This window comes from Oryctolagus cuniculus, chromosome 4 (assembly GCF_051225735.1).
Source record: "Oryctolagus cuniculus isolate XC-2025 breed Fujian yellow rabbit chromosome 4, ASM5122573v1, whole genome shotgun sequence".
Classification (NCBI taxonomy): Eukaryota; Metazoa; Chordata; class Mammalia; order Lagomorpha; family Leporidae; genus Oryctolagus; species Oryctolagus cuniculus.
Genome location: NC_142870.1, coordinates 71,597,821 through 71,620,676, shown reverse-complemented (window position 1 = coordinate 71,620,676; position 22,856 = coordinate 71,597,821). Strand labels below are relative to the sequence as shown.

At 39.3% G+C, this 22,856-nt stretch overlaps 1 long non-coding RNA gene across 2 annotated transcripts in view; it reads left to right on the top strand.

The window, feature by feature from the left end:
• LOC108177921 (uncharacterized) overlaps positions 1-22,856 on the top strand; it is a 215,971-nt gene that overhangs the window by 165,311 nt on the left and 27,804 nt on the right. For both annotated transcript variants that reach the window (XR_016232434.1, XR_011387891.2), the window contains one exon: positions 19,638-19,730. This is a non-coding gene — a long non-coding RNA (uncharacterized LOC108177921). The remainder of the gene's footprint in view (positions 1-19,637; positions 19,731-22,856) is intronic.

Below are 22,856 nucleotides of genomic sequence, written 5' to 3'. Positions count from 1 at the left end.
CATTTCCTTTTCCATCCCTAAAAGTTTGCTGGCCACCGCAGGCAAGTATGAGTAGACAGAGTCCCTTTCGCTGTGCTGAAGTGGTTCAGTAGGGATCTCTTAGCTGACTGCTCCACAACCCCAGCACTCTGGCTGCCTCACAGGCATGGGCAGCTACATGTCCTTTCACTTTGTAATCTTGGGCAGTTCTGCTCTTAAATGGTTACGCGGCCAGAGTTCTCACAGGAGAAGTAAGAAAGCAGAGAAATGCAGTAAGCCAGGGGATCATCTTTGTTGAAGAGCTTTGCTTGCTTCCTTGGTTAGAGGCAGTAGGAAAGATAGCCTGACACTCAGTGACAGGCAGCACGCTCCTGAGTGAGCCCTCAGTCCTCCTAAGGTCACTCGTGCCCTGTGCTGGAGCTCTTCACAACCCGGTCACGTAAGAGGGCTGTCTGGCTAGAGTAAGGTTCAAATCGGCAGCAGGATCTTGAGGAAACTCCTTGGTTACCAGCCTTCCAGTTCTGTGTGCTCCTCAGTCCTTATCCAACTTGCAACTTCCCCTGACTACACTCCAGATACACAGAGATTCATTATTGACTATTTATATGTTTAATAACCTTCTCTAAACACCCCAGCTTTAAAGTGAGAGCCCAAAGCAGTTTAAATTGCTGCATTATTCTAGTTAATTCACAGAGGCTTTCAGGAACTGTGGAGGAAGGCTGCATGCATTTGGATTTGCCTCTTTAATGAAATTACATGTGCACATCAATGAAAAAATACCGCCATGACTGAAAGCATTGTTTGTCGCATCCCTTCAATCCTTTATACTCTTTATGCCTCTTCTCCAAAAAAAGCACCCTGTTTATTCCTTGGCTATTTAAATGTCATTGCTATTCCAACCACAAGTGTGTTTTCGGCATTCTGAATGAACATTTTGCTTGCATGCCCAAAACGGGAGAGGGGGTGTCAAGAAGATGTTCTTGAGAGTGACAGAGAGCATTGGAGGACATGGTATGTGACACTGAGTCATCGTTGTGGAAGGATTTGAAGCAGCAGCTACATCTCTGCTGTAATGGATAGACTCCCAAACCTCAGTGGGTTTAAGGATTGGCAAACATCCAAACAGAGGGAGTGGAGAGGTGTCCTGTTTTGTAGGCTATCTCATGAATATTCTATATGTAGGACCCAGTCCCTGTTTATCTCAGGACACTTGTCTATTACAGTGGCTCAGATTCCTCCCCATTTAGTGAGTGGATAAGAGAACAGACACTAGTGGATCCTGAATCAGGCCCGGAAAACAGCATCAAGCACTTCTTCCCATATTCAGTTGTTCACAACTTATCACATGGCCCCACGTCACTGAAGGTCTGAAAATGTAATTTAGTTGACTGCTCAGGAAGAATAGGGCAGGAAGTTAATGATCAGTTTTGCAACCAGTTAGTCATACAATTAAGAATGCAATTAGGGTCCAGTGTTGTGGCTGAGCAGGTTAAGCCACTTCCTGTAATGCTAGCATCCCATATGAGCACCAACTTGAGTCCTAGCTGCTCCATTACTGATCCAGCTCACTGCTAATGTGACTAGGAAAGCAGAGAAAAACGGTCCAAGTACTAGGCCCCTGCCACCCACATGGGAGACCTAGATAGAGTTGCTGACTCCTGGCTTTGGCCTGGCATAGCCCCAATTGTTGTGGCTACTTTGGGAGTGCACCAGTATATGGAAGATTGATCTCTCTCTCTCTCTGTATGTGTGTGCATATGTATCTCCCTTTCTCTCTGTAACTCTGTCATTCAAATAAATAAATAAATTTTGTGTTTTTTTTTTCATTTTTTAAAAAGGAACACATTTAAAGCCCTCTCACTACAGACTTTCACTGTTCATGAATTATTGCCACTTTCCCTCCACCCTCTCGGGATGCTGCCGTTAGAGAAGACTGCTGTGCTCATTTAATGCAAAGACCAGGGCTCCCCTGCAACCCATTTGTTCTCCTCCCCTGTACCACTTAGTAAGGTGTTGTCCATGACACTGAAGTCTTGCTTGGACTGGGCGGGTTGTAGGTCACCTGTTATAAAATGATTAGGACACTGAACTTACAGTTTTATCACTGCCCACATTTTCTGCTTCCTCTCCATCTACTTTGTTCCAGGGCTAATGTCTTCCTGTTTTCTTAGTCTATGGACTAAGCTTATTTTACACACCAGTGCCCACCCTCAGGGTTTCCTGACACTCTCATTCTATGGGCAAGGCTGCATGCCAACTTGGAAATATAAAATAGGCTTAAAAATAGTACTTCTTTTCCCACCCATAACTTTCAAGAAAATAGGTGTAGGGATATTCTTGTGTCAGATAAAATTAGTGTCTGTCCCCTGCCCCCAGCTTCGCCTTCATTTTTAATTACTTCCTTCCTCCCACTGTTTTCCAGACTATCTGAATTGTATCAGTCCCAGGCATATGGGAAAGTGGGTACCACCGGATGGCTACTGTCAGTCAGGAAATAGCTACCATTCAAACACTGTTTGCTAATGATCCTATTTGATGTGATAAAATGGATTGGAATATTAAGTTTGAACAATCTCGGCATCATCTCAGATTAAAAAAAAGAGGCATGAGAACTGACAGTTTTGCATAAACTTCTTTCTTTCTATTTTCTGTGATTCTGACATATTCGCTTCCCACTAAATAAGAGTGAGCACTCCATCCACCCACTCACCAGGCGTTCGTTCACTTTATATATAGCTATAGATATTCGATGCAAGACAAAGAAAAAGGATTCTTGAAACAGAATTTGTAGTGAGGTTTTGAGGAGAATAGGGGCCAATGTTTCTATATTTAATCTTCGGCCTGGTCTTGGTTTTACAACATGTTTTTGGTTAAGGTTTTACACATGTTTGTATTTCAGTTTCTTGTTTATTTGTTTCTTCACTCATGCATTCAATATTTATTGTGTATTGCATGAACACCTGGGACAATGCTAGGTTCTGGGGATAGAGAGTGGGATGATATTGTTCTTGCATAAGGAGCCAGCACCGTGGAATAGTAGGCTAATCCTCCACCTGCAGTGTAGGCATCCCATATTGGTGCTGGTTCATGTCCTAGGTGCTCCTCTTCTGATCCAGCTCTCTGCAAATGGTCTGGGAAAGCAGTGGCAGATGGTCCAAATGCTTGAGCCCCTGAACACATGTGGGAGGCCTGAAAGATGCTCCTGGCACCTGGCTTCGGACAGGCCCAGCTCTGGCCATTGCAGCTATTTGGACAGTAAACCAACAGATGGAAGGCCTTCCTCTCTGTCTTTCCCTCTTTCTGTCTATAACTCTGTCTTTCAAATAAATAATTTTTTTTAAAAAGAAGCTCAAAGTCTCATGGATGCTATTATAAAAGTATATAATAGTAACTGTTAGAAGGAGGAGAGTGAGAAGGGACTTTGCAGCTGTGGAGAGTTCTTCAAAACTGGGATATTATCCAGACAGAAGACTTTCTGTTATATACCTTTGTACTGAGTGCTCATGATGGTCTGGGCACTGGTTGGGGAGCTGTAAATGTGATAAGAGCTAAGGCTCTAGAGATTGTTAAGTCTTACAGTTTTTGAAGGCCTTATATACTGTGCATGGACTTTGGTCTGCAGATCTGAAGACTTTGTGAGTAGAGAGTCACAGAATCAGTTTCTCAGAACTGCTTTGTTACATAGTGGGAACACAAAAGGGTTACATATATTCAGAGGTTATCTCACTTTTTGGTAACTCTTTTATTTATTCACTCTCTGGTCTTAAACTGAATACCATGCAGTATTTCTGAACCTTTGTTCAAGTGGTCAGGGTCATTCAGTTTTATCTGTGTTATTGCCCTGAACACATTCCACATGTCAATTATAGGGAAAGAAACATTACTGCTGGCTTAAAAATACATTCTCCATTTCTTTCTTCTGCTTGAGTATTGGGAAGTCCCTGAAATCCAAGCTTTTGGAGCTTAGTTTGAAGGGCCTGGGAGGTACAACTCCTAGAAAAGAGATTGGATATCATAGCATTTACCTGGGAGTCTCTTCGGATATCAAAACACAGGCTGTGAAGAAGAAAGACATAGAAGGCCTCCAGTTTGCATGCTTCCCACAGTGTGGGCCTAACATTTTAAATAGGACACATATGGTTCTTATTCACAGTAGGACTTCCTGCTTACTTTCAAGTTCTGGCTATAACTCACTGACTACAAATCACTCATTTCAAGAAATTCTGGCCCAATAGTCACATTCTGGCATGGCAAGTTAGCCTTCAGGACACATATGCTTTTTATGGAACATTCTGTGGCCCACTAACAGAGTCCATTCTCTTGTCTCTGCCTTGTCACTTTTGCTCAGAGACGCCAGTAGTCCTGGGAGAGATTTACTCTTGAAAACTCAGCCTAACACCAACTTCCTCCATGGTTGTCTAGGAACAGTTCATGATCTACCCCCCATACTTTATCTTCATCCAGTGATACGAAAGCTGGATTAACTTCCTTGTCACAATCCCACTGTGGGTGTTCGAGACGATGCCAGTCTGAACAGACTGAGCAAGTTCACTCTCGGTGGACTATTGAAATCATCCTGTCTCAGCAGCTGATAGCCTGCAGCTAAGTAAACCAGCAACTGCCTTCCAGAAAGTACATAAATCTGTTTTTGAGAATTCCAGCTATTATTGTGCCCCCCCCCTTCAGTTGCTATGCTTGTGTGGGTGGGGCAAAATGTTTGCAGAAAATAGCCACACTTTCTGCTTTTCCCCTGTTGGGGAATTTTTAGCAAGGTGAGTTTAGAGTGAGAGGTTTGCTGAGAAACCCCAGCCTACATTGATCCCAGGTGGATGTAATTAACAATTCTTGTTTAAAGCTCCCTTGGCTTGTATTTTCTGAATGAGTTCTCCTGCATTAGAGTACAGATTCCTTTTCTCACTAAACTTGCAGCCAGGAGAAGGGTGAATTACCCAACTCTCCAGTGATCTTATCCAAGGGTTTGCTTGAGAGTTCTCACAAATTAAGAATAAATACTGAAGTGCTAATCAGTTTGGGGTTCAGGTGACCTGGGCTTCTGGGATTGAGGATGGGGTCTCAGAGAAAACTCAGTTGCCTTCAGCATTTCTTGGGCTCATGAACTCAGTGTTGAAGCACTGTAATGGTGTTCCCTGGTTAAGGTCCAAAAGCTTCCTAACTAGCACTGGGAAAGCTCTTCCGCTCCAGCCTCAATATCCAATAATTGTGTTCCTCAGAAACAAAGGAGACTTTCTGCAATGACAGTGGAAGAGGGCTGCTTCTCGTTACAAGTAGGGCTTTTCTAACACAACTATGTGTATTGTGGTGTCCAGGGTCCAGGGTCCTCCCTTTGTAAATTAAATCACCCTTCTTCAAGAATGCTGGGAAAAGGTATAGATTTTTGGATCATGTGTCTAGATCCTTGAGGGAAGAATTGTAGGGTCAACAGATGGGGCCCCTTATGAAAACAGCACCAGAATCACAACTGTGCTGATATTTTTGCCATGAGAAACATTTCTTCCATGACTCTTGTTCAGATCTTATGATGTCTGCTATCTTCTAGTCTTAATAAAAGATTGCCTACAACCATACAAACCCAAGCACTAAGGGAGAGTATTTTTCTGTACCACCCCCAAACTACTCTATTGACCAAATGGTCCCATATAGAATTAAGAGTGATGGGAAAATGCTTGTGATATGACCAAGTTGCAGCCACACTCAGGTTAACATTATCATCAGTGGTGCCTACCTTGTCGTGATAGCATCCATCCTTTACTGCCCGTCCCAGACAACTCACAAATGCCCACAAATCAAAGCTCCTGGCAAACTCCATGATTGATATCCAGGAGTTACTTTTGAATCCTGGATATCCTGGAAGATTCTGCAAAGCAAAATGCATGCGCCTTTGAAGAGACTTGTCCATGCTTTTAAAGACTAGACCACCAAAGGGCTCAGGTTCTAGGTGTAGGCAACTTTAAAGTTCCTTCCATAAATAGACAGTGGTTATCTGGAGTGAAATCTCATTCAACAAGTTAACTACAATCCTCCGCAGTGCCTTCATAGCAATTTTGCAACATCAGAGTTCTTTAGCTCTTTAAACCAATATTTATGATTTCAACACCCACTGTATGGCAAACCTTAGTCCAGGCCAGTAGTTCTCAAACTGTAACTTGCATCAGAATTCCTGGAGGCCTTACAGAGGCTGCTGCATTCTACCTCCAGAATCTCAGATTTGGTAGAACTGGACTAACACTTATGAATTTGTGTTTCTGACAAATCTGAGTGATAATTGTGCTGGTCTTGGGGCACACCTTGAGAACCACTGTTGTACTTATTAGAAATTGGATGTGGGGGAACATACACACATGTTCAGATTTCTATTCTTTTGAAAATGACATTCTTTTCTCTTTTGCCCAAATAGCAATCTTGGTAGATTAAAATTGAAGTTAGGCAGATCAAATTATTAGCATGAAGAAATTTGGCTTCCTTTGCCTCAGTGCAGTATATACAGTATCTACAAAGACCACAATAACTTGGTCTACATACCCTGAGGGATAGCATGGTCTTACCCTCTTCCACAGAACAGGTCAAATCACTTTACAGTGGTGTAAGGAATGGGAAAAACCAAAGCTACCTCCACTTCAAAGCAGGTAAACATTCATTTTCCTTTACAAAAGGTTTGGGAAGAATTCTCTTGTGAATGATAGGTTGGAAGAAGCAACACAGAAGATAGGAAAACAAGTTAGGACAGTTGTAGTCAGCATGCCCCATAAAAGATCAAGTTCTGAGAAAATGTAATAATAATGGAGGTAGGTACTGGGATGGGGGTAGTGGGTTGGAGGAGAGAGGCTGTAGAATTACAAGCTATGGGACTTAGAGACTAACCTAGAGTGTAAATTGAAGTGAGGAAGATGTCAAGAGTGATTCTGAGATTTCTATCTTGGAACTAATTCATTGAAGGAGCCATTCACTAATTACTAAAAATCAGTAGTACTTGAAAGAAAATGAGATTTAGGAGAAGAAAATGAGTTCAATTTTAGAGATTCCTTAGGGTTTCCAGGTGGGAGAGTTCTATTAAGCAGTTGTGTCTACAGAATGAGGTATCAGAGGTGAGTTCCATACTACAGGTCACAACTTATACCTAGAAGTTTCTGAAAACAAGGTAGTGGTGGATTTGAAAGCCAAGGTTCTAATTTGTGACACACCACTACTAACAGGGAAAGTAAAGGAAAATCAGCTGAGAGAGAAGACTGAAAAGTGTGAATATAACAGGAGAAGCATAGGAGTAATGTTTCAAAAACTAAATGGGAAGCTCCTTTTAAGAGTGCAGCGTATGTTGTATCTATTCTCAAAAGGAAGCCCAACAACATGAGGATTGCAAAAAGCTTTTTAGATTTGGAAGTTGCATCATTAGAGAGCTTTGTTAAAGTATGACAGGCAAACATTTAATTTCAGTAGAGCAAAAATAGTGAGAGGAATTAGGGAAAGGAGGAGATTGTATTCTTCTGGGTAACTTGGCTATGTATGGGTACACAGGTTGTGATTTTTAGGAAGAATTATTTCTTCATGAAAAACTTTAAAATGTCAAGGGGAAAAGAATAAGGACCTGAGAAAAAGCAGGACCAGCCAAGAACACAGAAATATGAATTTTCTTTGATCAGAAGGTATGCTTCTTCTTTGAGACTCAAAGGAAAAGAGGTAAGACTGTGTGCAGAAATTGATCCATCTGTAGAAAGGTGAAGATGTCCACAATTGAGAGTCTCTATGTCATGGAAAGCTTCCATTATATTTTTAATAAAGTAGGAAGCAAAGCTGTTGGCTGAGATAGAAAGGAGACCCAATAAGCAGATGGTGGAGACAGAAGATGTTTGGAGGAATGATTGTGGGGGGGGTGGAAGAATCCACCAGGGACACATGAAAAAAGATCAGAGTGATGCTGAGAATCTAAATAAGGTGCCTGACTATAAATTTGTAATGACTCCTTTTTGAGGGTATTCAATGGATGGCGCACATAATCAAAACAAAAGGATTGGGAAATTGAGGATACTGAGAAGAGAGAAACTACGTGATAGAATACGGGGACTAGAAGTACATAAGGAAGTAAACAAAACCATGAATGCAATGATGGGTTCATTGAAAAAGCAGCATTCAGAGTGTTGGAGAGTGAGCAGCTAAGAATAAGCGATAGGATCATGCTCAATACCTCATGTGTTTTATTTTATATTTACATAGCATTGTGATCTAAGAACTATTTAACATTAATTAATTGAAACCATATAACAAACCTATGAACCATTATTATGTCTATAGCCAAATCTACAGATGCCCTAATTTACAAATAAACTGGAATTACAGCTCCAATTTAAACCTGATGAACAGAGAAATGGAATTGCCTGTAGTAACACAGATACTAAGTGGTAGAGCTGGGATTTAAACTCAGGCAATCCAGCTACAGAAGTTGTAATCAATATTTTAGGCTATTTCCCTGTTGATATTTTAGATTTCAGAGTTGCTGTAGGCCAATGGCTTTCAATTTTGATTGTACCTTAGATTTAGCCTGGCTATACCCACAAATAAGAATTTCTGGGAGTGGGATTCAAGGGCCACTAGTTTATAAAGCTCCCTAGGTGACTGCAATGTGCTCAAAGTGTTGAAAACCATTGATTTTTATCTAAATGAAGATTCTCACAGGTCAATTTGACCATATTAAGGGATAATACAAAGTAGAAGAACCAGAGGCAAAACACTGGTAAGAAAATGCTGACACTAAGTTGGGATCTAACAGAATTCAGAATCACTAATGGAAATTAAAAGAATGGGAGGCAAGGCCAAAATCAAGCTGACAATCTCTCCAGAGAAGGAGCTGGGGAACATCCGGCCCATGAAATCATTTGATCTGCTCTTGCCAAGGCAACCGTGGGTAGGACTTGAAATTCAATAAATCTATAGCAGGCTAATTTTTAAGTTGATAATTTTGTCTGGCTGACAAACGATGTTATAAATGCCCAAATGGCCCCGGGCGGAAACAATGTTCCCCACCCCTGCTCTAAAGAATAGTAATGAAAATTAATGTCTAACTTCCAACCTGTCCCTGAATTTAGAAGCATTTATTCCCAGGCACAAACCACATATATATGGCTTTGTGTATGTGAGCTATGTATTTGAAAGACAGAGAGAGAAAGAGAGAGAGAGAGAATCTTCCATCTGCTGGTTTACTCCCCAAATGGCTACAACAGCCAGATCTGAGGTAGGCCTAAGCCAGGAGTCAGGAACTCCATCCTGGTCTCCCACGTGGGTAGCAGGAGCCCAAGAACTTGGGCCATCATCTGCTGCCTTCCCAGGTGCTTTAGCAGGAAGCTGGGTTGAAAGCAGAGTAGCTGGGACTCAGACTGGCACTCTGATATGAGATGTGAGCATCACAAGGAGTAATCTCACCCTGCTGTACCATAACATCAGCCCTTCAAAATTACATTTTTAAAAAGATTTACTTATTTATTTGAAAGGCAGAGTTGAGAGAGAGAGAGAGAGAGAGAGAGAGAATCTTCCATCCACTGGTTCACTCCTCAAATGGCTACCATGTTTGGGACAAGGCCAGGCCAAAGCCACAAACCTGGTCTCCCACTTGGGTGTCAGAGGCCCTGGTATTTGGAAAGCATCTTACACTGCTTTCACAGGTGCATTTGCAGGGAGCTGGATCAGAAGTAGAAAAGCCTAGGGGCCGGCGCTGTGGCTCACTTGGTTAATCCTCCGCCTGCGGCACCGGCATCTCATATGGGCGCCAGGTTCTAGTCCTTGTTGCTCCTCTTCCAGTCCAGCTCTCTGCTGTGGCCTGGGAAGGCAGTGGAGGATGGCCCAAGTGCTTGGGCCCTGCACCTGCATGGGAGACCAGGAGGAAGCACCTGGCTCCTGGCTTCGGATCGGTGCAGCGGGGCTGTAGCAGCCATTTAGGGGGTGAACCAACGGAAGGAAGACCTTTCTCTCTGTCTCTCTCTCTGTCTAACTCTGCCTGTCAAAAAAAAAAAAGTGGAAAAGCCTAGACTTGAACCAGTGCCCATATGGGATGCCAGTGTTGTAGGTGGCAGCTTAACCCACTGTGCCACAATGGCAGCCCTTCAAAACACATTTGAAAAAATTAAATGATCTGCCCAGTAAAGTCCAGGCTCCTTTGTGTGAGTTCCCCACTCTAGAGTAAAGCTCTCTTCAACATGGTAGTAAGGTAAGGGGTGTGTGTGTGTGTGTGTGTGTGTGTGTGTGTGTGTTAGGGGAGAGGGTGCCAGGACACACATAGCCATGTGCTACAACCTAAAATGAAAGTGCCAACCATATATCACTGCCTAGATCTCAAATCCCAAAATGAGGAAACAAGTCTAAATATTTGTATAAGAACACCAGGGCAGCAGATGTAACATTTATGAATATTAACAACCAACTAATAATTCCTAAATAATTTACTTGCAAGATGATAACTGTTGAACCTTTTCTTTTATATGCATCAAAAAAAGGGAAGCCCTACCAATTTGGCTGTGACTTACTATTGATTCTAAAGTACATCTTGATTCCAAAGATATTAAAATATAAAAAAAGACAAATCTCAGAATGATGAAAGTTAGAGTTTGCAAAAAAAAAGTAGCGCATAACAGACAAAAATAGAATCACTGACATCAAAATAAACAGAAATAATTCATAATTTGAAAATATTTTATTTAGTCTGCCCAGAAAGATCCAAGAAGTTAATAATTTTATAGAATAAAAACAGACTGTTACATCAAAATGAAATCTGAGTATAAATTTGTATTTGGAAATTTAGAGCATGAGAAACAAAAATCAAAGGTTAAAGCACTTGCTGTAGTTCAGATACGGTTTGTTCTCCAGAGGTTTATGTGCTGGAAGGTTGGTCCTGGTATTGACAGGTGGTAGGTCCTTGGTACTAACATTGAAAGGTGGTGGAACCTTTGAGAGGTGGGGCCTTGCGGGAAGTGGATAGGTCATGGGGACACCACCCTACTGAATGGATTAATATTTTTCTTGAGACTGAGTCAATTCTCATAAGACTGTATTATTGTCAAGGAAGTCAGTTTGGTCTCGCAGGACTGTGTTAATTACTATGAAAATGGAGTATTGTAAAGCAGGCCAGCCTCTCTTCTATTTGTCTGTCCCGTGCAATGCCATCTGCTATAAGCCCTAACTAGAAGCCAAGAATATTCCAGCACTGGGCTCCAGAACCATGAGCTAAATAAAACACTTTTGTTTATAAATTATAGAACCTCATGTATTTTGTTATAAGAACAGAAAATGGATGAGACAGGGTGGTAATGAAAAGTTGAGAAAATCTTCCTAAAATGTGAAGCAACATATGAAAGCATAGAAAATGTAATAAAGAAGTTTAAAGTTAGGAAATCATTGCAGGATATCTAAATCTAACACATACATAAAACATTTAACGAAGAATGAACAGAGAAAATTGGAGAGAAGAATAAGTTTTAGAGCAGTATATTAAGTTATTTAGAACTGAAATAGGATCCAACTCATCAGATTCAGGGCTTGCCAAATGTCTAATAGAATGAACAAGAAATTCAAGGATGGAAGAAAAAAAAATCTTAAAAACTTTCAATAAAAAGAGAGAAGGGTGTTATGAGCAAAAGATGCACTCTAAGTTGAATATGATTTGGCTCTACAACTCAGGCACACATTTCAACTTCAAAGTGTTTTCTTTTTTTTTTTTAAGTTTATAGAAAAGGAGAAGCAACAAGGGGAGAGATCTTCCATTTGCTGGTTAACTCCCCAAACGGAGGCAGCCCTGCCGAAGCCATGAGCCAGAGTCATGGGTAGCAGGGGCACAAGAACTTAGCTGGACTTGGAAGTGGAGCAGCCTGGACTCAAACCAACACCCATATGGAATATCAGCTCTGCAGGTGCTGGTTTAGCTTTCTGTGGCACAGCACAGGTTCCTCAACCCCACAGTTTTAAATTGACAGAACTTACAGGGAAGACATTTAATACAATTGCGGTGTCTGCAGGAATAGCCTGTCTGTCTGTCTGTCTGTCTTTCTTTCTTTCTTTCTCTCTCTCTCTCTTTATTTTTTTAAAGATTTTATTCTTTATTTGAGAGGGAGAATTACAGATAGTGAGAAGGAGAGACAGAAAGGTCTTCTGTCCGTTGGTTCACTCTCCAAATGGCTGCAATGGCCAGAGCTGCGCCAAACCAAAGCCAGGAGCCAGGTGCTTCTTCCTGGTCTCCCATGCGGGTGCAGGGGCCCAAGCACTTGGGCCATCATCTACTGCTTTCCCAGGCCACAGCAGAGAGCTGGATTGGAAGAGGAGCAGCCGGGACTAGAACCTGTGCCCATATGGGATGCCGGTGCCACAGGTGGAGGATTAACCTACTGAGCCATGGTGCCGGCCCATCTCTTTTTTTCTTTTAAAGATTTATTTATTGCAGCCTGCACTATGGTGTAGTAGGTAAAGCCGCCACCTGCAGTGCCAGCATCCCATATGAACACCAGTTCAAGACCCGACTGCTCCACTTCCAATTGGAGCTATGTTCTATGGCCTGGGAGAGCAGTGATAGATCACCCAAGTCCTTGGGCCCCTGCACCCATGTGGGAGACCTGGAAGAAGCTCCTGGCTCCTAGCTCTGGATTGGTGCAGCTCCAGCCATTGCAGCCATCTGGGGAGTGAATCAGTGGATGGAAGACCTCCCTCTCCCTCTCCCTCTCCCTCTCCCTCTCCCTCTCCCTCTCCCTCTCCCTCTCCCTCTCCCTCTCCCTCTCCCTCTCCCCCTCCCCCTCCCCCTCCCCCTCCCCCTCCCCTGCCTCTCTGTAACTCTGCCTTTTAAAAAATGATTTATTTATTTATTTGGAAGTCAGTAACAGAGAAAGAGGAGAGACAGACAGTGATCTTTCATCCACTGGTTCACTCCCCAGATGGTTGCAACAGCCAGGGCTGGGCGAGACTGAATCCAGGATCCAGGAGCTTCTTCTGGGTCTCCCACATGGGTGCAGGGGCCCAAGGTCTTGGATCATCCTCTGCTGGTTTCTCAAGTGCATTAGCAGGGAGCCAGTTTGGAAGTTGAGCAGCAAGGATTTGAACCGGCACCCATATGGCTATGGCTTAACCCATTGCACCTCAGTGTCAGCCCCTGGTACAGCCTTTCAAAGTTATTAGATGGGAAGAGATTGCTAGTATGGAGCTCCCATAATGGAGTCATGATGGCTTTCAAAGGAGGGACACAGCTATGGAGGAAGAGCATGCTCCCTGTCTGTGTTCTTACTGGCTCGCCATGTAATCATTTCTCTATACACACATGGCCATTGCAAGCATCCACCTTCACCAGACATGGGCACACCGTATATTGGATTATGAACCTCCAAACAGTAAGTCAAAACAAACTTTCTTCATTCATAATTAGTTTATCTCAGGTATTTTAGTAAAAGTGAAAAACCGAATACAAGGTAAGAAACACATGGCTATCCAACTTCTAATCCATATCACTATATAACAAAAAGCAATGCAACAAATGCCTTCAGCCTTGTGCAAGCACCCACATATGTGTACACAATCACTCTCAGTCACATACAAACACATACACTCACACTATATGAACTATGAGGGCAAAGTCACAGTATCTTTACGCATGCAAATATTCATAGCATTTTATAGAACATTCCTGAAAAACATTACTTGTGGAAGTACTACAGCAAAATGAAAGAGCATCCAAGAAAGAACAGTACATGGACTTCAATAAGGATGGAGTTAAATTAGAGGTACAAGAAGGGCAAATTCTAGCACAGCTATTGAGAAATAAGCCTGGAAGTAGTTGAGCTCAATCAGAACAGATAGTTAGAGGTCTCTGAAAAAGATGCTTTCAAGGAGAAACTGGATTCCCTGTAATAAACAGTATAAATAGGAAACTTGGAGACAAAGTGAAATCACATAACCATTTTAACAATAATAAGTGAACATAGATGCAAGGATTCCCAACAAAATAGTGGCAAACTAAATCAAAAAGCACATCAAAAAGATCATACATTATGACCAAGTAGTATTTATCCCAGAGATGCAAGGGTAGTTCAAATTCACGAATCAATAAATGTCACAAATCACATCAACAGAGTGACGAACAAAAATCATATAGCCATCTCAATAGATGTGGAGAAAGCATTTGATAAGATCCAACATCCCTTCATGATAAAAAAAAATTTCCATAAACTAAGTATAAAATGAACATATCTCAAATTTATAAAGCTTATATATGACAAATGAACAGGCAATTTCATACTGAATGGGGAAAAACTGAAAACATTTCCCCTCAGATCTGGAAGAAGACAAGGATGTCTACTTTCACCACTCTTATTCAAAATAGTATTGGAAGTTTTAGCAAGGGTAATTTTGGAAGAAAAAGAAATAAAGGGCATCAAAATTGGAAAAGAGGAAGTCAAAATGCCAATGTTTGCAAAAAACATGATTTTGTACATGAAAAAACCTAAACACTCTACTTAAAAAGCTATTAGAAGTGATTAACCAATTCAGTAGAGTTGTGGGTAACAAAATAAACAGAAAACTGTAGCTTTTTTACATGCTAATGATGTACTCACTGAAAGAGAAATCAAGAAAGAAATCCCATTCACAATAGCCACTCACACACACACACACACAATCAAGTATTAAGGGATACATTTAACCAAAGAAGTGAAAGATCTCTACAATGCAAATTATCAAGCATTGCTAAAAGAAATCAGCAAGGCTACAAAAAAGTGGAAAGATATTCCTTAGTCATGGATTAGAAGAATCAATACCATTTAAATGTCTATACTATCTAAAACAATCTACAGATTCAATGCAATCTCTATGCAAATATTAATGGCAGTCTTTATAGAATTAGAGTAAGCAATCCTAAAATTCATACGTAATCACAAAAGACCCAGAATAGCCAAAATGATCCTGAATCAGAAAAATCAAACTGGAGGCATCAAAATATCTGACTTCAAAGCATACTACAAACCTATAGTAATTAAAACAGCATGGTATTGGAATAAAAATCAACACATAGATCAGTGTAACAGATTAGAGAGCCCAGACATACATACAGATAACTGATTTTTGACAAAAGAGCTCAGTCTATACATTGGAGTAAGGATAATCTCCTTAACAAATGGCTCTGGCAAAACTATATATATATATATATATATATATGTGTGTGTGTGTGTGTGTGTGTGTGTGTATATATATGAATGAAATTAGATTCATGTATGTCACCCTATACAAAAGTCAATTCAAGATGGATCAAAAGCCTAAATTTAAGACCTGAGACTATGAGGTTGCTGGAATAAAATGTAGGGGAGACACTCCAAGATATTGGTGTAGGACAGAACTTTTTGGATAAAATCCCCAAACACAGACAACAAAAGGAAAACTGAACAAATAGGATTACATCAAACTCAGAAGCTTCTGCACAGCAAAGGAAATGATCCACAGAGTCCAGAGACCTCCAACAGAATGGAAAAAAATTTCAAACTACCTATCCAACAAAGAATTAATGTCCAGAATATATCTGCAACTTAAAAACTCACAACAAAAACACAGTCCAATTAAGAAATGTGAGAAGGACCTCAATAGACAGTTCTCAAAAGAAGAAATACAAATGGCCCACAAATATGGGGAAAATGCTCAACATCACTAGCCATTAGGAAAATGCAAATCAAAACCATAATTAGATACTACCTCACCTCTGTCAGAATGGCTAAGATCCAAGACACAGAGTAACAAATGTTGGTAAGGATGTGAAGAAAGTGGAACACTTGTAAATTATTGGTGGGGATGTAAATTAGTGGAGCCACTATGGAAAATAGAATGGAGATTTGTAGAAAATAAGAAATAGACTTGCCATATGACTCAACAATCCCACTTCTGGTTATATATCCAAAAGAGGGAACACATTGTTTCTAAGAGATACCTGCACCACCAAGTTTATAAGCAGCATTGTTCATATAGCCAAAATATGGAATCAATCAAGTATGAGATTAGATTAATAGATAAAGCAAATGTGGTATATTAAGCTATAAAAAGAATGAAATTCTACCATTTGCAACCAAATGGATGCACCTGTAGGACAGCAGGCTGAGTGAAATAAGCAGACACAGAAAGACAGATACCACATGTTCTTTATATATGGGAGCTAAAATTGAAAAAGAAAAAACTGCATCAGCAAATATAGCTTTGCCAATCTTTGTTTTATACTTTTGTCTAACCAATGGTCAATAATGCTATATTGCTATGATTTTAATGATCTGTGATTACTCTAGAATCTACTGCATGTGGGTGAAATGGTCATCTTTCCAATTGATTATTGTTTATAGCCCTTACCCATATTACCCCTGAACTGGAGTATCCTTGCTTTTTAGGTGTTAAACTTTTTATTTGGTGGATCATTAAGCTCTTGGCTGTAATGTAAATTTAAAAATATATTATCTCAAAAACTAAAAAAAGAAAGAATGGGAGAGGGAGAGACAACAAGAGGGAGAGAGGAAGGGAATATCATTATATTCTTAGACTTGCAGTTATGAAATATTTGAATCTGTTAAAAATTAAAAAAATTTAAAAGGGAACAAAAAGGAAAACATAAAAAGTACTAACTAAATTCTACTTGAAAGTCATAATATATATATGAAGCTAACTAAAATGAGGCATGGTTTTGAGCAATTGATGGAGAGTAAGTTTCCATAGAGATTCTCTTTTTCAATAGGCTGATTTTTGATACAAAGAAAATGTCACCTTCTCCACAGGTCCACTCACATGGCTTAGTCTTAATAATATCTGTACAGTTAACTTCAATTTTTATAATTGACTATGAACAAAGAATAGATAAGTAATAGGCACTCATCTTTTTCACAATGAAGAGTGAAAAATAACATCTGTAGAAGATATAGGTATGCAGATAAATAGATGATAGGTAGATACATATATGTATACTTATATATACTATATATTAAGTATATTGTATGTGTATATGTTATATATAGAATCAAATCCACTGTTTAAAGGTATAAAGATAACTAAATGGAAGGGCTAAAATGTTAATAAAATGAGCAGTAAGAAAGGAAGAAAAAGGTAGTTTTAATGGATTAAATTCCATATATGTCATAATTGATAGGTACTACTAACTGTAATAGTAGAGATATACATTTACATTACTTGGATTAATTTAACTCACCAGTTGGAGATCTGAGAGTGGCCAAAGTAGTTACTTCTTGGAAGTGGTAGTGCAGGAGGGGAGAGAATTTGTTCTTATTTTATATTTACATATTATGCTTGGATTTAAAAAAAAACAGTCAATATAGTAACAAAAATAGGTGATAAACAATAAAGCATATTTTTCTCCACATAGACAATCCCAGCTCTATGCAGCTTTAAGGCGAGCCTGGATAACTGATCTGTAGTTAATCTGTAAGCCTCACGATAACCAGAGACTTCCACATTATCTCCACGGACATAACCACTTATTTTGTTATCTATTACCACCGAAAAGACAGAATTGATTTTTACTTCTCTTCCCCTGGCCTCCAACTGGGGAGTCTAATGAGCAGCAAAATGACCAAAAGGAAAGCCACTGTAGGAAAGAAGAGAACAATATGAAGACTCCACTGATTCCCTGAATGATCGGAAGCTATTTTCAGGGAGTGCATGACCACCACAATATAGAGCATATTCACACAATTGCAAGGATGGATTCCTTTCAGTTTAGTCAGAATTTAATATGCCCTATGGCATGGTGAAGCTACTTTTTAGGGCAAGGATAGAGAATATCATCATTTCTAATATAAAGTTCCAAAGGCCAAGACTGGGACAAAAGAAAGATGGGATATGGGTGCATTGTATTTACAGGTGGATCTCAAAAATACTTTCAAGATTGAGGTTTAAGTAAGCGTGGTAAGTAAATATACAAATCGTTTTCTGCTGAGTCTTGTGTAATCTCTGATTCAGATCCTTGTGTTGAACAAATACCAAATGCCTCTCACACTGTATCTGACTGTTTAGTGATCAGCTGAGTGGAGGGTTCGTGATGGAACAAGAAATCCTACTGGCTAATGAGAGAGTGCAGGCAGGGAAAGCTTAGCTTCCCATCTGCTGCCTCTGGCACTCATTCATCACAGTGGCATTTAGGAAAGGGCAGGCAGGTGTAAGAGCTTGTGGGAAATGCAAGCTATGAGAAAGGAAGATGTTTCTGCCCCTAGACAACCTTGATATATGATAAGGAAAAGGAATGAGGGAAGATGTTCCTGGCCGGATGAGGTCTACTCCGCCAACATTTAATGTAGACAAGTGAAACTGACATTTGGAGATTCCATGATTGTTTACAGCCCTTGTCTCTACTGCAGAGAAACAGTGTTTTATTCATCTTACTGTTTTTTAATTCTTTACTTAATGAAGGGTTAATCTTATAATTATAAAATATAATGAAATAGATCATTGTAAAAGTTAAAGGAAGGAAGGAGGATGGAGGATGGGAGTGTGGATGGAGCAGGGTACGGTGGGAATTATTACTATGCTCCTAAATCTGGATATACGAAATACATGAAATATGTTTAACTTAAAAAATCTAAAAAAAATTAAAAAAGAGAAAATATAGCATAGCTTGACTTAATGACTTAATCGATAATATTTTAAAAAATTGTTGGGGAAATTTATTACATAATTTATCATAAATTAATAAAGTTTAAATGTAATCCAGTTTTCCTTTTTAGAAGGGAATATCATTATATTTTTAAAACTCTATGAACTGTATTGAATCTGTTCTCTTTATATTAACATCACATTAACATGAAAAAATAAACGATCAGATGGTATAAAATTCCTGGAAATGGATATCATGGAAAAATTATGCATGGATTTCAAAATTTTTACACCAAAATAAATGTATATTTATTCAAAAATTAAAAATAAAAATGTCACTAATGCTAGGGGGAAAAAAACCCTATTTGTGTTCACCAAGTTCCTGCCCCCATCCCAGGACCAGGGGGGGGAAAGTACATAAAAATTTTAAGAAAAGCATTTATTACTACTCTATCCGTTAATTACAATTTTCAGGTTTGATCTCAGATAAATCTATTATAGGACTAAGTCAAAAACCTGTTTTTAATGATTAAAGTATGACTGTTCACATCTAGTTTTATTACTCTATTACTTTATTTAAAATATACTAAAATGTCTGTGTCAATCCAGGCTATAATAGTGAAGTTCTTCTATAGCAACTATTGGAGTTTGTATAATTTGATACTATGAGAAAAGGAAGCCGTGAGTATATTGAGGGCAAAGTAAGAATGAGCTCTGAATCTGGAGCTAGGTAACTTTTACCTAAGCTCAAAGTTGGCACTTTCTTTGTGATCATTATCTCTCTAGATCTGAATTTTATCATCCAGTTTATGTTTATAGAGAGGTACTAGACAATCTCTATTATTCTTTACATCTCTAAAATTATAGAGTGATATGTGTGTTTTAAAGGATAATTTCTCCAGTCTTAATTTAACAGAGCTGAATTGTTGAAAGTGTGGGTTAAAAGTGAATTCACAAAAGAGTTATTTATGAACACAATAGATAGAAGTGTGACTGCAAACCACAGTAATGCCACTTTGAGTCTTACCCCTTCCATTTTGTCTTCTCTCTCTCAGGCGAATGCGGACCACCCAGCAGCCTAACGGACCATACTCCACCCAAAACGTTTACGTATTACCACAAGCCTGGCTGATAAACCAGAAAGCTAAGTGAGACACCTGAAGGGTTAAGTCCTGAAGAATAGCAAAAGAATATTGTCACACACGTTTCAACTTCAGCTCCCCATTAATTTATAAATATGAAAATGCCTTTTTTGTTATTCTCTGTGGGAAAATCCTTGTTACAGTTCTTGCTAGAGCTCTTGTCGGCCCTAGTCTGGAACCCCATATGTAAGATGCATTTTTAATAACCTCTTTTATTTTTTATGGAGATCCCTTCTTCACTTTTCAGCCTTAGCTTTTGCCTCAGTGTAGGTGGTATTACATTTCTGTCAACATTCAGACGATAGGAGGACAGGGTTTTGACTGGAGATTTACTGTGCAAAGCTCAGAAGTTAACCTTAGTAATTGAGTTACACATAACAGTAACCTATATGATCCAATTATAGTCTTGACCTCCCAGATTCCTTTGCACTAAAGTGAAAAACTCATAACCATTACATTCGAAAATGTCATGTTGCAGGAATGTTTAAAAGAGATATTAGAGGAGAAATTAACACAATACAGGAAGTAGCAATAGAACTTTACTCCAAGGAAATCCAGGAAATTTCCTTTTTGACATGAAGAATGATGGGGGAGACAGGACAATTGGGAAGGGAGCTGTTTCATTCTAATTCATTAATTAGAAGAAGAGAAAAAAGAGGGTAGATGATACTCCAGCCCTGACTAGAGGAACAAAAATGTACCCTCCCACCACCAGTTCATAGCATCGCTGAAAATTATTTAGTACAGTGAGGTACTTGAAAAACTTGGATTTAACCTGTAACCCACAAAAATTAGGCTTCAATATTTTTTAAACAGATTTCTTCTCCTGTTTAGACACACTTTCATATCTTAAGAAATTGCCTATGTATACTTGTCACCAAAACATCTAAATTGAGAAAGCTGAGTTGAATTATTAAAAAGTATATACCGGGGCCAGCGCCATGGAACAGCAGGTTAATCCTCCACCTGCGGTGCCGGCATCCCATATGGGCGCCGGTTCTAGTCCTGACTGCTCCTCTTCCAGTCCAGCTCTCTGCTATGGCCTGGGAAAGCAGCGGAGGATGGCCCAAGTGCTTGGGCCCCTGCACCCACGTGGGAGACCAGGAGGAAGCACCTGGCTCCTGGCTTCAGATCGGCACAGCTCTAGCTGCTGTGGCCATTTGGGGAGTGAACCAACGGAAGGAAGACCCTTCTATTTCTCCCTCTCACTGTCTGTAACTCTACCTCTCAAATAAATAAATAAAAAATCTTTAAAAAATAAGAAGTATATACCACAGGTTTTAAAGAATGTGTCTGACACTCTGCTCCACAAAGCAATCTATGGAAGAGATTGATCGGCATCCTCTGAAGAGAACAATTGGGTTGTTTAATTATTTTGGCAGTTGATAATGCACTCTTTTGAGACACTATTTTTAGAAGTCTTTTCAATGGATATTTAAGTTGTTTTAGTTCAATATCACGTTTATACTTCACTCATCTAAGCTCATTGCGAGCAAAAGGCACTTACACTTCCTCAGGTTTGTGTTGCACAGAGAGCCCATACCTAGAAGTGCTAGGTGCTCAGTCACCAGATAAATGCTTGGCTTGCTCGACTTGGAAGATTCTAACTACCCAAAAGTCAGATTTTTGCCACTCTAGTGACTTCCTGATTTGATTTATTTATTCATTATTGTTTCTAAATATCAAACTTACAGACCTATTTTAATGATTAAGGGAGGCTGTTGTCCAAGGAACATTTCCTTTTGGATGTAATCAGACAATAAATAGTGAAGCCCTGAATCATTGCCACTGACTTTGATGTATAATATGGGTGTGCCTTCCAGTATGCTGGACCCCCTCCCTTCTCTTAACTGTGTGACTTGTATTGGTGTCTCTGAAATAACTCATAATTTTGAGATACACATATTATTGTGTCCTAATGGTTAATGAAATACATCTTAGTTTATCTTTGTTGTGGGAAAAAAAAAAGAGATTTGCTTATTTGAATGGCAGAGTGACAGAGAGAGGAGATACAGAAAGAGAGAGAGAGAGAGATCTTCCAACCACTGGTTCTTTTCCCCAAGTGGCTGAAATGGCCAGGCTGAAGTCAGAAGCCTGGAAGTCCATCCAGGTTTCCCATGTGCCTATCAGGAATCCAAGCACTTGGGCCATCTTCCACTGACTTCTTGGTGCCTTTAGTAGGGACCTGGGTTGGAAGCAGATCACCCAGAACACCAACAAGCACTCTGATATGGGATATTGGCATTGCAAGCTGCAGGGTAACCCATTGCATCACAATGCCAGCCCTGGTAAAGCTCATGTAGGTACTTTCTCTACTGCAACATTGCTGACTTCATTTATCAAAGTGTTTAGCAAATATGTTTTTGCAGCTGTTGATAATAAAAATCTAGAGCTGTATGTTCAAAATTAATAAGTTATGAATTAACAATGCCAGATTTACTATTTTTATTAAAATTTAGATAATCTTTTTTATCCCAAGCCAGAGCATTATAATTAGAATGATAAACAAGGTGGCTACCCAAATTTAATGCAGATAAGTAATTTTAAAACATTTTTTTAAAAGAATGGGTATTTTTCCAAATAAAAGTTATATAACAATCTTCAAATAAAATTCATAAATATGTGTTGTCAATGATGAAATTATTCCAGCATATAAATTTGAGAAATAACTTTTTTTAAATTTTTTATTTAGTAAATATAAATTTTCAAAGCATGGTTAATGGATTACAATGGCTTCCCCGCACCCATAATTTCCCTCCCACTCACACCTCTCCCATCTCCCGCTCCCTCTCCCATTCCATTCACATCAAGATTCATTTTCAATTCTCTTTATATACAGAAGATCAATTCAGTATATATTAAGTAAAGATTTCATCAGTTTGCACCCACACAGAAACACAAAGTGTAAAATACTGTTTGAGTACTAGTTATAGCATTACTTCTCATTGGACAACACACTAAGGACAGATCCCACATGAGAAGTAAGTACACTTTTAAATCACATTAATGAAAATGTGATTTTTATGAACATAAAAAATTTCAGTTAGTTACTATAAAATTTTAGACTCAACAAAACATCTTATTTTTAAGATTATTTATTTGAAAGAATCACAGAGAGAGTAACAGACAGAG